The sequence below is a fragment of the Equus przewalskii genome, chromosome 16 (assembly GCF_037783145.1).
Source record: "Equus przewalskii isolate Varuska chromosome 16, EquPr2, whole genome shotgun sequence".
Classification (NCBI taxonomy): domain Eukaryota; kingdom Metazoa; phylum Chordata; class Mammalia; order Perissodactyla; family Equidae; genus Equus; species Equus przewalskii.
This window is the reverse complement of record NC_091846.1, coordinates 7965787-7980572: the sequence shown is the minus strand read 5'-3', so window position 1 is coordinate 7980572 and position 14786 is coordinate 7965787. Positions and strand designations below refer to the sequence as shown.

The 14786-nt window shown below is 38.5% G+C and overlaps 1 protein-coding gene across 1 annotated transcript in view; it reads left to right on the top strand.

Moving 5' to 3' along the window:
• The window catches only part of FLT1 (fms related receptor tyrosine kinase 1), a 172680-nt gene that overhangs the window by 59260 nt on the left and 98634 nt on the right, over nt 1-14786 (top strand). The gene's annotated exons all lie outside the window — the stretch shown is intronic.

Sequence of the window (14786 nt, the reverse complement as noted above, 5' to 3'; positions counted from 1 at the left end):
CATAAACAGAAGTGGCTATTTGGTTTTTTAGATTCTTCCTGCAATTTCAACTCTTCTTCATCTTGTGTTTTAACCTTTGTTTAAAGCACATTATTCTGATAGTGCAAGTTACTGGGGAGTTATGGAATTCCTGAGAAGTAGCTGTTTCCAAAGATATCTAATTTCTCACCTAAGTGTCATTTTCTAAGAATAGAAAAATGGAAAACTTACAAATCTTGAATACCTTCTTTACTATTGTGGATATTTAACCCAAAAGAAAGTGAGATCTACTGAGATTTTATATTATTTAGCTATTTTGGGGGTAGGCATCCATATTAATGGACCCATCCCTTTAAAGCCTTGATATTTGTGCAACCCTAACATGTAAATATATTAAAAATAACTAAATAACTTAAGCTATTAGATTTGGATAAAAGTGTAGAGTTGAATTTTTATAGAGTAACATGGCCTTTGATAGATATTTTTAATTTTTGTTTTGACAATAGCAAATCTAAAATTTCAATTCCATCTAGGATCAGAGCTAGTAACTATCTTAGAAAATAACAATTATGAGTGATAGAACATAATATAAAGTTATATTTGAATAATGCTAACCAAATATTATTAGGGGAATGAAGTCAGCTGAAGTGAAACTTTGTAAACATTAGCCTTCTTTTTCCGAGTTCTTTGTGGTATATAGAGTCCTTCTGTCATGTTATGAAGTAACCTTCCAAGGCCTGTTAAGATGTCTTATCCACTCTTGGAATTCTCTCAAGACTCAGAGCACTGCCTTAAATCTTCAATAAATGCTTACTGACCATCTGACTTATTCTTTGCTAAAGGTGTTCATTTTCTTTTTTTTTCACCAATCACAAGACAGATCAGAAATGAAAGATTTCTTTTCTTTTTTAATGAATGCTTCATTAAAAAATATATGTTGTTGCTTGAAATTATCTGCTTAAACTGTGCATATCCATAAGAAGTTCTCATTTTTTTAGTCAGCAGACTGATTGAGTAGCTTACCTCTGTCGGGCCCAGATTTGGTGCTTGGTGGTTTATCAGAACATTTAACATCGAAGTATTTCAGAAAGATATATGGGACATTTGTGCACTAGGAAACAAATGGAATAACTCTATTTCACCCTGTCAGAGAGATAATAGTTAAAACTGACAGATAAATGAAGCCCTCTTTAATAAATTTTTCAAATATGTCTTTATATAAATGTTCTTTATATAAATGTTCTATGTACTTAGATTATCACTTGGATTCAGTGGTAGACAGGAATTTTAGTTAGTGACATTTGAATAAAGGATGTTCTATTGTAAGAATTTTTAAAATCTTATTTTGAGTTACATAGTAATATATTTGCATAGTGCTATCTGTGCATGATTGTCAAAACAGATTAGGTGATTAATATATAGACATTATTCCTGAATAATTCTTGCTATTTGAAATTTAGGCTCTAGTTAAAGGACATATCTATATATGGATACAACCAAAGTATTAGTTTAGTTCTGAGGTTAGAATGTGTTTAAGTAGCTCAGAATTATTAATTGGTTTGATTTGGCCAGCTGGTTAATGTACCTAAATTAAAGAGGTTCAGAAAACTCTAATTGTATGGCTTTCTGGAGTCCAGTAAATATATAAATATGTTTTAAAACAATCAAAACTGCTGCTAAACTACTTTATCTTTATGGATATTAAGAGCGACAAATGAATTTAACAAAAATTTCCTCCTTTTAAAAAAAAATTGTGGTAAACTGCTGAGCTACGTTTTAACTGAATAACATTGTGGTTTTTGATTCACCTAGAATTTGTTCTTCTAAAACATAAGGAAGAACAGAGACGGGGAAAAAGCGTGGTTACTTTTAACCTCATATACCTAATGAGCTGAGAAGAAATATAGCAGAATCTTTACCCCTTTTACTTTTCTGCATATTTGGTTGGTAGAGTGGTAGGAGAGCTAGAATATTTCTTTTGAATTCTTAATAACATTAAAATAAATTATTAGCACTGAATGAGGTAGAATTTTGGATTTTTCTCATCCTCAGCAACTGGCAGAGACTTCTAAATAGATACTCCTAAACTGCTCCACGTTAGCATGGGCATACACCTAGGGGAGCATGCATAAGGCTGTTAAGCTTATAGTACCTTCCACATGTGTGTAGTTTACAGTTTCTGTTCATATAAAATAAGGATCATTATACACACTTCATAGAGAGAATATGAGGATCAAATGAAGTAAGGTATTTGGGAAAGATACAGAGTGCCACAGAAATGTAAGGTTGTAATTATTGCTTGCACTGGGGTAAACTTCTCTAAATAAGGCTCCAAAACTTTTAAGGAACTTGAAAAGAATTTTCTGCCTACTATAGAGCTAGTTTCACAACAGTGAGAATTTTTACCTAACATTTCTGAGAAATGAACACAAATTGTGGAAAGTAAAATGTGATTTTGCTGTGCTTTAGAAATAGGAATTTAGTAGGTCTGGGCTGTAGAACTCAGGAAAAGATAATTTATGACTTTTCAGAAGAATAAAATAAAGGAAATATAGACGAGTTAGGCAAAAATAGAAGTAAGAATAAACAAAAGTGTGTAATGGGGGAATAAAGCAAGTCTCCCAGTTTGTGTAGCCTGTCCCATTCATTTGTTTCCCGTCATAGGAGGAAGTGATTCTGATCTGTGGGTTGGCTAAGGCTGGGGTGGGGCAGATTGGGACGTAGGAAGGCTGACTCTTGCTTGGTGAGTCCACATTAGCCTTCTAGAACTTCACCTCCCCTCTGGATTTTGAAGAACTAAGTAGTCTCCTAACAGCCCAGGCAGCAAGGTAGTCTTGATCTCCCAGTCCTTGATGGGCTTTGCCACAGTGCTGGCACAGTCTCATAGGAAATATTGTCTGCATAAGGCTGCCCACTTTAAGGCAGCTGGTCTCTAAAGGAACAAGTAACACTATTGGACTGGAGGGAAGAGGCCCCTCTTTGGGGAGTGGAAAGGATGGATTTGAGGAGCCCAGGAGGGAATGGGGAAAGGACAGTCCTGGCATAATCTGTTTGTACTTCAGATCACCAGTCACATTTTCTCAGGAAGACTCTAAGATGTTGGAAGACTGCTTTTACTCATGCATACTTGAATATCAAAGAGCCCCTCAGGTAACTGCCTGGAGAATTTTATGCCTGAACAGGTCATCTACTCCCCACAAACAGGAGGGTAGTGAGTGGGCTTGTTCTGGGTCATCCTTCTTGAGAGTCTCCATTAACTCAGATCACCTTTCCCATTAGCGTCCAGAGTCTACCTGGTTGTTTCTGAGGTTGTCTTTTCTTCTTTTTAAAACTAAGACCTGCTTTTACAAGGTTGATTGTGTTTGGGTCTTTCCTATAGGGAGGTTTAAGGCCTGCAGCCTTTGATTACCGTAGTTTTGTTTTTAGAGCATACATTTTTTAAATCATAGGCTGCTTTAATTCTCTCTCCCCATCTAACTATCACAAATTATAATTTCAAGGTAATAAATAACGCTGCTTGATTATAATAGATAAAGTTGCAACACATACTATGTTATTGTCCTTTAATGGAAAAGAAGTTAGGTATATTGGGTTCTTTGTGAAACTCTCATTTTCTTCATTGGTTATCTGTGAAGACCAAGACAAAGACGTAGAGAGAAACGTCCACTTACATTACGTTAACATTGCTCACATCTTACAAATGCATTTTGTGTATCATCAATATTCAATCTAATTATACTGTCAACCATCTTCTTATCACATAAATGTTTATTGGGCACCAACCATGTGCAAAACATAAAGGCACACCATTTGTCTTTAGCATTTATGTTTTAATTCTATAAGATCGAACATAGTTGGTGATTACTTATTCTATCTATATATGTATCAGTAGAAGGTCTATTCCACAATCTCAGGGATAGATACCTGGGAATCAAGGAAATGGGTTCTATTCCTGGCACAGTCCCTGCCTTCTCTGTGACCTTGGCCAGTTATTTAATCTGTGCTTCAATTTCCCCTTCTGGAAATGGTAAGAGCCGTGCTTCCCCTTTCCTATAACACACAGCTATTGAGTGAAATGAGAAAATCTCTTAAAATTATGGTTTCTTCTTTCAAAAAAGCTTTAAATAATTTCCTCATTGTTGCACATGGCTTCTTATAAATTATAAAGCAATTTGACCTGAGGATTAACTCTGAGGATCAGTGCCAAATTAACAGAAAAAATCAACTATAGAAAAGTAGAATGGTTCTAAGAAAAGTCTTACATGTAGTTATGTATTCTGTGGTACAGAACTGACTCAGTAATTATAACATTAATAAATTACTCATTAAGAAAAAATGCAGCAGCTCCTGCACCATTCATGTCAACCCATATTTTCTTCAGTGCCAACCTGGACTACCTTTGCCAGTCTTACTTCAGCCTATACAAATGAATTATCATTCTTTGCCCCGTTAGCCCTGAAAGCATGCTTGCTTTGTTTAGTCCTTTGCCAGTGAGCCCCTCCAGAATGCGAGAAATGTAGCTGGATTCTCAACTCATGTAAGGTGGAGCGGGTAGCATATTCTTTATTACTTTTTAGCTAAAATGATAGGTTTTCTAAGAAAGACCGAGTAGACATACATGGAATCTTAAAGAACTGCTTCCAAACTCTAAAGTAAGGCAGATCTGGAGCCTCAAATAATTACACGCTTTAGAAGTTTAATAGAAAATAATATTCCCTGCCACACAATTTGATGTTCCATTTCTGCAACACTCTGCATCTGCCCCAGCAGCAGAGGACTGTGGGGAGTCTAGAGAAAGCTGAGCACTCCAGGACTAAGTGTGGTTTGCTGGGTTTGTGTGCGTGTGTGTGTTGGCGGAGGGGTGGGGGTGGGGGGGTGGCCTACAAAATAAGGGAAAGCAGAGGCATCTATGAAGTCTGAGAAGAGCTTGCCTAATTGCATCTCTCTATTGTTTACGTCAGCAAATTGGCAAAGAAAGGAAGGCCTGAATCATTAGGGATGTGTTAGGCATAGATCATTTGGGAGAAACATAGTTTTGTGCATCAGTGGGGTATGTAAAATTAACAAGACAAAAACAAAACAATTGCTAATGGTAGTTAATTAGAAATGTACTCAAGGACCCAAATTTAATTGACTGCCAGCATGAATGTCTATTATTTTTATGCTGAAACAGTTTTATGTCCCATATTCTATTTTCTATCTACAAAATGAAAGTTTGAACAATTTAAACATTAAAAAAGTCAACGTTTCCTGGGGGCTAAATGTAGGTCAGAAGTCAGAGGGAAGCTGTAATTTAAGACCTCATCTTTTGGAAATATTATCACATACTACATGTTTTAATGTTTACCACACTCCTCTTAAGTATACATACAATTTGTATCCATGTGTCTCTTGACATATATTCTGTGCAGTGTGTGTACAGATATGCAGACTCAAACCAGGCATGCTACAGAGAATTTTAATTTGCCACCCAAAACCTTGAATCAAAATGGAGACTTTAAAGAAGACCATTTCACCAAAGACCACTTTAGCAGGACTTTGAGCTTCAACAAATAACCGAATAAATCTGGTCATCTTACATAGCATACTTTCATCACAAGCCAAAAGTGAATGTGCACTTACTAATGAGAAACTTGCTCTCTGTTATACAATTACTGGATGAGGAAGTGCATGCTGCCCAGTGTGAATGTTCAGACAACAGCCCTTATTAATATTTCATACCAAGTCCTGAGAACAGAGCACAAGTTCATTTGCCAAATGCCTCTTTGCCACTTTTCTATGCCTTATGAGATTTTCCTCTTTTTCCCACTCTTCATACAGTAAGTCTGATGAATAATCGTTTCTAATGAATTAACTGTCTCCTGTAATTGCTATCAAACATTTCATTACGTGTTTAAATTAAACCAAAAGGCTGAGTCATAGGAAGTCTATGCTGGATGGTTTTTATAGGGATCTTTTGAGCAAAATTCAGTGTAGCTTCCCAGGAAGAGGAATAACAGAAGAAGGTAGTGACACACGATTTGGGAAGATTCCTTAAGAAGACTGGCAGAACCTCCCAAATTTTATTTGGCCATAGTCACAGATTTTTAAAAATTAAATGAGCGTTTTCATTACTGAATCTAGAAATTAATGTCCTGACGCAAGATCCTTAGGTTATAGGTAAATACGACAAATCACTCAAACATGCACCTATTCTTGGAAATCTCCATTTCAGTTATATCTCCATTGACTTGGTAGACTGTTTCTTGAAATATGGACTCTAGTCTGTGGTTTTAATATAACTTCACTGCCCTTTTAGGTGAAAAAGTAGAACCTGGGAATCGAGAAGATGGAAAGGGTGTGATGGATTGACAGTATGGCCCAGGTAGTGCCTTATAGTGAGCTCCAAGTCACTAGACTTTGTTTCTTCCTACTTTCTCTAGAAGCCTCATAGGAGGTTTTATCACTTTGAATGCAATTGTCTACTTAATGATAACAGCTGTAATAGATTTAATCAATGAGCCCTTTCCAGTGCCAAAGTTGTGTCCATCCCTTTACGTACATTATGCCTAATCTGGACAACAGTTCTACATAATGCACATAATTTCCCCATAAGGAAACTGAAGCTCAGAAAGTTATTTTTCAGGTGTTTTTGGATCATGGAATAAAAGAGGCTAAGTAGGTTGGCATTTCAGAAGGTTACTTTTCATTGGTGTCCACAAGACTCCTCAAAGTGGATCCCTGTGGGTTCCCAGACGAAGGAGCATAAATCCTTGAGGGGATAGGTTTGGGGGAGCACTGGCCTACCCTATTGGGTTTATTCTTGTCACCAGTGATCCCACAAAGTCCACCTGTTGAGTTAGAGTTGTTGAGTTAGAATTGAACTGAGATTGGGAGAGGAAAGGAGGAGGTTAGCACAAATGGGAGAATTTGACTCAAATTTCACAATTTCTTTAGAAACCAGTGATGACCTGCACATGGTTCGGGCCCAAACCTGCAGGTGGGAGTAGACCCTTTGAGGCAGTATAAACCCCAATGGGATGAGCAGGTCTAAATAAGACCAAGCTCAGGAGGATGTCAAGTCAAACAGCTAATTGGCACTTTCCCCTAAGAGTATGGTCCCTCTCTGTGACTTTCTCATCATGCAGGGGTATTTGATTCTCTTGCAGGAAGTCTCATTCTCTCATTTATTGTTTGGGATTAATTTTCTGGATCAGCATTCAGTAAGCACTCAGTCCTCAGTGGGTCTCACAGAGCCCGTAGATGTTTAGGCAAGAGACAAAGGAGATTAATCAAAGTAGATGAAGGAGAGGTCAAAAGAAAATAAAGGAGAAAGCATAAGTGCTTACAGTTGATGAGCGGATGAAATGGGGACATGCAGCCTGCAAATTTCAGCCTCAGCATGCCTTGATTTAGTCACTTTGAATGATTAATTCACTTAGAATTTAGAAACTTGAGAGATAAAAAAGAGCTTGTTTTACAGATGAGAAACTGAGGCTCAAAGATAAATAATTATCCTTTACCTCATAGCTAGTTAATGGCAAGCCCAGCACTAGGCCCAAGTCTCTGGTTTCCTGCTTATTCTTATTTCCACCATAACATTATATTGAGTCTCCATGGGAGGTGCTTATAATCTGGTTGAATAAATGAACCAACATGGTTTCAATGGATGCTGGATGAGTACTGCAGTTTAGGGGAAGCATCATGGAGGAAGTAAGATCTGAGTCCCGTAGATGATGGTAGGTATTGCACTGCTAAATGGAAAGGGAGAGGGACACAGATGTAATAGAGTGACATGGGGATAGGAATGGATTAAGGAGTTGGAGAGAACATGCTCGAAGAGTAATTTGGCTGGCTTATTGGATTTGGGTTGAAAAAAAAAAAGAAAACCAAAATTTGGAAAGATAGTTTTGGACCTGACATGGAATTTCTTGAATGGGGGCTAAATAGTTGAGCCAGTCAGTCATTCTGCTTCAGCTCACCTTCCCTGGCTAATGCCTAGGTATTCTGCTATCTATTGACCACAGGCACATGCTGTCACTGTTATAGATGGACAGACTTTCACAAACTCATTGTTGGTGGTCTTCTTCCTGTGGCATGTCTTCAGCATGTGTTATGTGCCTTGTATCCATGAAACTCTGCCTTCTGTGTCTGAAGATCAAGGCCTTAGAATCCAAGAACTTGGATTTCTACTCAGGCTTTTTAAAAAGTTATATGGGTACATATTATCCCATTTTATTAGGCCTGTAATGTTCCACATGCCTTGTCCTCATTATTGAAAATTATGTGAGATGATAACCGATTACTACCTTATCGAGAAATCCTCTCTTGTGAGTGTGAAAAAGTCTTTGGATAAGTAAGGTAAGAAAAACAAAACTAGGTATTTAGAGACTACTTAGAGCCAAATAGAAGATTATGGTTAGAAGACTGTATGGCTTAGCGTTTCTATTTTTATTTTCTTTATAGATGAAATTTATCGAGAACTTATCTATAGGATGTTAATTGCCTCATATGTGCTTTATATGTATTATCTCATTTAATTATTATAGAACTTCTATGAGGTAGATACTATGATTATTACCATTTTCTAGATGAGGCACAGAGAGTTCAAGTACCTTGCAAGGAAACCAGTTCTGGTTGACATGTCGGAGATTCTAAATGAGTGGCCTTCTAGCACATCACCAACCAGGCACTTCATTTGTCACTACTAGGACTGGTTCTTTAAGAACTACTTACACATTAAAAGGAGTCATTTCAAAAGCTCATGATCCATAAAGCAAATATGTCTTGAGAAGCCTGTGTTATGACACCAAGGGCCAATTTTTTTTAAACGATAGTTTTCCTGTTACTGATTTTTTTTTTTAAGATTTGCCCTAAGCTAACATCTGTTGCCAATCTCCACCTCTTTTTTTTTTTCTCCTCCCCAAAGCCCCAGTACATAGTTGTATATTCTAGTTGTAAGCCCTTCTAGTTCTTCTATGTGAGTCGCTGCCACAACATGGCTACTGACAGACGAGTGGTATGGTTCCGTGCCTGAGAACTGAACCTGGGCTGCTGAGTTGGGGCATCCTGAATTTTAACCACTAGGCCATCAGGGTTGGGTTCTTGAGCCAATTTGAAAAGGGGTTAGGATTCAAAAAGGCAATACAGTTTAGAGTTTAAGGACATGGGCTCTGGAGCCTGAATCCTGGCTCTGCCACCTATTACCATCTACCAGCTGTGTGATTCTGGGCAAAAGAAACCACCTCTCAGGATCTGAGTTTCCTGATCTGTACCATAAAGATAACAGCACCAACATCACAAGGTTGTTTGGGGGAATTAAATGAGATAATATACATGAAGTGCTTAGCCCAGTGGCTAGTGCCTTGCAAGTGCTCAGTTTGTTGCTGAAAGTATTTTTCAGTATTTTTAGATTGCTCTGGGACTGCCCACAGCAAAGCAACTTCCTTCTGAAGTGGTATCATATACATACTGATATCCTGTGGAAGCTAATGATGATCTGACAAAATAATCCATGCTCTTAGGAAAATCTTCTCCCAGGAAACATAGTTACATCTTTGGACAGGTTTTCTGACTATGGTGATTTACTCCAAAGAAATTAAGATGGGACTGGAATTGGTAGAATTTTCAGATTATTTGGGAAATTAGAGGAGTTATCCTGGATCAACTCGAGTTGTGAATTCTACCTCAGTTATTCGAATGCTCATTGACCTAAATCTTGTCCAGCCTATAGTAGCATATGGGCTCTTGACATTTTACTGGTTTGTGCTCAATTGTATTCTGATATTTTCCCATGTATTTGACTTGTCTCTTCAATAAACGTATATATTCCTTAATAACAGAAGGAACTAAATGTGGTACTTATTTCAGAGGACATGATTTTACTTCTTAAATGGAATATATGTGAACAAATTATTTTTTATTTGAATAAAATGAGGCTAGTAATTATGGCCAATATTTCTGTCTACACTTGAAGAAAGAAGAAGACCATTGCTGGTTAGTTTTCTATTTTCTATTAGACCAGAAGATGCTCCTTCACCTGTCAGCATCATTGCCTAAGCTGAAATTGTCCATGACTGTCATTCTGTCAGATACCGATAATGCGGTGATGAGTTTATCCAGGTCCCAGGCAGATCCTCTGTCTTCATCAATACTCCTCATGGTGAACAGATAGGCACAGATGGTGGTGACATAGTGCTTAGTTGAGGGGGTATGTGTGAGGTCATTTGAGGGTCAGAAGTGCCCCTTTTTTCAGCACATTTGAGGTAAGTGATAGATGGCAGGGTTGACACCTGACATGAGGTTGAGTCCACATCTAGTCAGGCCATTATCAGGATTCATTTTTCTCACCAGGCAGTCAACTAAGCAAGACACACATGTGCTCTTCTACTGTTACCAGGTGCTTGGGCCAGGCACTGAGGTTATAATGATGAATAAGACATAGTCTCTGCTCTTAAGTAGCTCTCAATCTAGTCAGATAATAAAATGACAATAACATTAATGATCTATCTACTGTGTGCCACGCACTGTGCTAAGCATGCTACACAAATTAACTCATTTATTATCACCGTAACGTTTGCTGATGCAAAAGGATCTTCTTTGAATTATTTTCCTTCTGTTTGTTTTTCAACCCCTATAATAAAACTAATAAGATACTGTAATATGGGATAACTCCTTTTGAGCTGGCAATTTTAAGAACACATCCATTCCCAAAGAATTCAAGGTGGTTCACAAAAAGCACAATAAATAATTGAGCAAATCTGGATGAAAGGAGAAAGTGAGGTAAGACTAGTGTGGAGGTATGGCTCACGTGCTTTACTTGCTAGTTGTCAAGAGAGAGAAAGAGAAATGAAATAGATATTTGCAAGATCAAGGGCCCATATGATAAAAACAAACTGAGATCTGAGAAAAGTGATTTCTTCTCTCATGTTCTGAGATGTAGTAGACAAACTCCTCATCCCCGTTCTATAAAGTGAGTGTCACAGGACTGGTAATTATAATATTCCCTCACTGTTGACCAGTGGCACAATACCAAACCAGAATTTATTAAAAGTGATTTTGTGGGCTGATATGACCCAACAATTTCATAACTATTCAAGGGATTGAAAAGACTGCAAGTCTTCTGAGCAATTTTCTTGACTATCATTCTCATAATTGGGCTTTTGCTACCCAGGGTTATATAACTAGAAAGTTATAAAATCATGATTTGAACTCAGGTCTGACTACCTCTAGAATCTACGTTCCTTACGCTAAACTGTGATTCCCTACCCCACCCCCGAAAGCTTTCTGGGTGTTTCAATATTGACCACTATATAATATGTAATCTGCTTGCTTCCTTTTCACGAGAACAAAATGTAACAATAGCTTGAAATATTCTTCATTGAGTGATTTGAAGTTAATACCTTAAGATTCTTTGAATATATTAGAGTAAAGGATATTATTTGCAGCCACTCTTAACATTTCCCTAAAGATTTCTTAGTTACCAAATCACCTTTCCTCAGCTGACCAGTCTTTCATTAAGAAGAAAAATGAGTGTACAAAAGAGGTCTTCTCTTTGAGGCCCATACCTGGGTGTAACCAAGTAAGTATCCACCCTTTTAGCCTCCCAGTCACCCTGGTGTGGGGTTATAAGGATTCCTTGGTCTTGGCTCAGATTCTGTAAAAGAGCAAGAGAGTCCGAGTCAAGGGTAGGGGGAGTATTGGAGCTCCTAGTGGAAGCAAGCAGGAAAGAGAGGAGGAAGGAAAGCAGAGGCTGGGAAGGCAGGCCTTGTTCTGAGTGTGAATGGACCACCGGGCCCTCAAGAGCAGGAAGCAGTGCAGGCCAAGACGCTCACGGAAAAGCTCTTATCTAAACAGAGGTGGCCAGGACGCTGGATCACCTCCACCATTGTCCACGGAGCTGACCCAAAGCCTTCAATCTCTGAAAACTCTTCTCCACTCCTCCCTCTCCATTCAGACAAGAAGTAATTTTCAGTATGGCCTCCAAGGCGTCACAAGGTCTCTTACTGCACAAGAAACTCACTCCTCCAGCATCCCTTCAGCCTGACCCTGTGACCACCCCAAAGGCCGAGGCCCTTTTCCTGGAGCAAAAGGAGCAGGAACCATTCTGTCTAAACATTCCTTCCAACTCTGCTTGCATCCTCTCTCATTTGTTTTAAGAAAATGTGAGAGGAGGGGAAAAGATAGTGTTTGCAGATTCTATTAATCTGATGGTTCAGACACGCTATCACTAATGTTTTGACACGACACCCACAGTAGCAGAAGAAAGTTTACATCAGGCCCATCTACAGGATGGCGCACCACAGTGGGGAACCAGCCCTGGTCATGCCCTCTGGCAAGGTTCCAGGTGGTCTTTGTTTTCTTTTCTATTTTTTTAAAAGACATTTTACAGCCTTGACTTCTTCTTTATTACTGCTCTACCTCTTTGTTTCCTAACTTGAAATGATTCCATATTCTTTACAAACAGATTCTAATCACAGTTAGCACGTGCAGTCAAATCCCATTAAACAGATAAGCAGAGTCCACACAAGAAGTCTTCGTATTTCATCATCCAAAAAAGAAAAAGGAGTGAAAGGGAGATTATTCTCTGTCTTGCAATGTGGTAGAACTTTCTAGAGTATCTATCCCAATCAAATGTGCTTTAATTATAAATTAATATATGCATACATTCCTAGGCAATGGCTCAGGCTCAAATAGACAGCCACTGGGTGTTGGGGTACTCAGCTCGTCACTGCACAGCCCCCCTGCCCCAGAGGCCCTCTTTAAAATTGGCGGCCTGCTATAAAGGTGTTGAAGTTTGTAATAAAACAGGCCAGCTTCATCCCAGAACAGGTCCAGGAATCACACAGACCAAAGTAAGTTAGCAGGGAAAGAAAAGGATTGTGATAAAAGTTGGATTTTTATTTTGTGGCAATATTTTTAAAAATGATAAAATTTATCAGCCAGTAGAAAGCCCAGGGTTCCCATAATTTTAACATCAAAACATTTTTATGACCAAAACTAACCAGAATTTATGTCAAAAAAGTAATTATAAGGGGCTGGCCCAGTGGCATAGTGGTTAAGTTCACACACTCTGCTTTGGCAGCTTGGGGTTCATGGGTTCAGATCCCAGGCAGGGACCTAAACACTGCTTGTCAAGCCAGGGCTGTGGTGGCATCCCACACACAAAATAGAGGAAGATTGGTACAGATGTTAGCTCAGGGCCAATCTTCCTCACCAAAATAATAATAATAATAATAATAATTATACAGTATTCCTCTGCCTCTTCCTCTTTACCAAAGGAACACGTGCTTCTTCTCTCTCTTAAAAGCTAATGTTTCATTTCTCTTGGTGTCTGACTTTGTAGCAGTTTTATTCCAAGGACTCCCAGAGTTTTCCTCTCTTAACGTGTCTCTGAGCCAGGTGTACCCTGTGAAGCATAGTGGTAGAAGTTTGGGGAGGTTCCTTGGGAACAGAATTCATCCTATGTGATGGATTGAGCTTTGGTGTGGTAGAAACATTTTGGAATATCTGGATTCTAATCCCAGGTCTGCTACTTTCTGTGATCTGCGCAAGGCATTTGATTTTCCTGGGTCTCAGTTTCCTTATTGAAAAGGGGAATCAGAACACTTGTTTCATTGGGTGACTGTGAGAATTAGTTGAGCTTAAAAGTGTATGACTCCTGGCCCGGCCTGGCACCTTAGCAGCAACTCAGTAACAACTCCTTTCCCTTCAGTCAGCCAAGAGTCAGAATTTAGTAGAACAGAGCTTTTGAAAGAAAGATCAGCTTAATATCATTTATTTTAAGGTGACAGGGTGTCCTAAAAATGATTCATCTTAAGACTCAGGCTGTAGAGTAGACTTTCTAGAATTGGGGTGGTTATTAAACTTGCTGGAAATAATTTATGAAATGAAAATTTTATGCTAGATTACTACAGGAGTCTTGGGTACCATAATAGGCACCAAACAGATGGGCAGTTTCTAGAAAGGCTAAATGAAGGGTTGAACCATCTCACCCAGTTCTTCAGAGCCTACTGTTTTCTCACACGAAAAAGCCATTTCAAAGAAAACAGACTAACCATCAGTGCCTAAAGCTCACCCAGCTGGATTCTCCCTACTAATTCCACCAGATGCAAAAATCCATCCTCTAAGGAAAAGAAATGGCCAGTTTGCATTTTAGATAGGGGGAGCGGAAAGGCAGGAGGAATTAAGAAAGTCAGAAAATCAGAGTTGTTCAAAGCCAGCACTTAAGAAAAAGCAAAGGTGAACACAAAAGGGTGCCTTTGGCTGCACACCATGCATTGTATTTCCTATGCTGAATTTGCCAAGGTGAATGGGAACTGGGTTCAGAAACTGTGGATGATAAAGTGAGTTCTAATATAAACCATAATTGCAGACCAGGCACACACTGAGCACTCAATACACTTTGGTTATGTACGATGAGAGTTGTTTGCCAAATTCTGGAGAGAAGCTGTTATGTAAAAAGGGCTAAAAAAGACATTAAATCCCCAACGCAGTGATGGTATTTGTGTAGTGAATACTTGAGAAGCCTTTTCTTACTAAGCATAATAATTTTGTGTTTTATGATGGTAGTACATAGATATTATGTTACGTATGGTATGAGGGTTGAATGCATAGATTCTGTAATGAGCCAGAACTGAGTACAAATTCTGCCTCTGCTACTCACTAGCTGTTCGGCCTTGGGTAATTTACTTAACCCATCTAATCCCCAATTTCATTATCCATTAAATGGGGGATAATAGTACCTACTTTGTAGGATGTTGTACAGATTAATGAGATAGTATAAATGAATCACTTAGCACGGTGCCTAGTGCATAGAATATAGAATC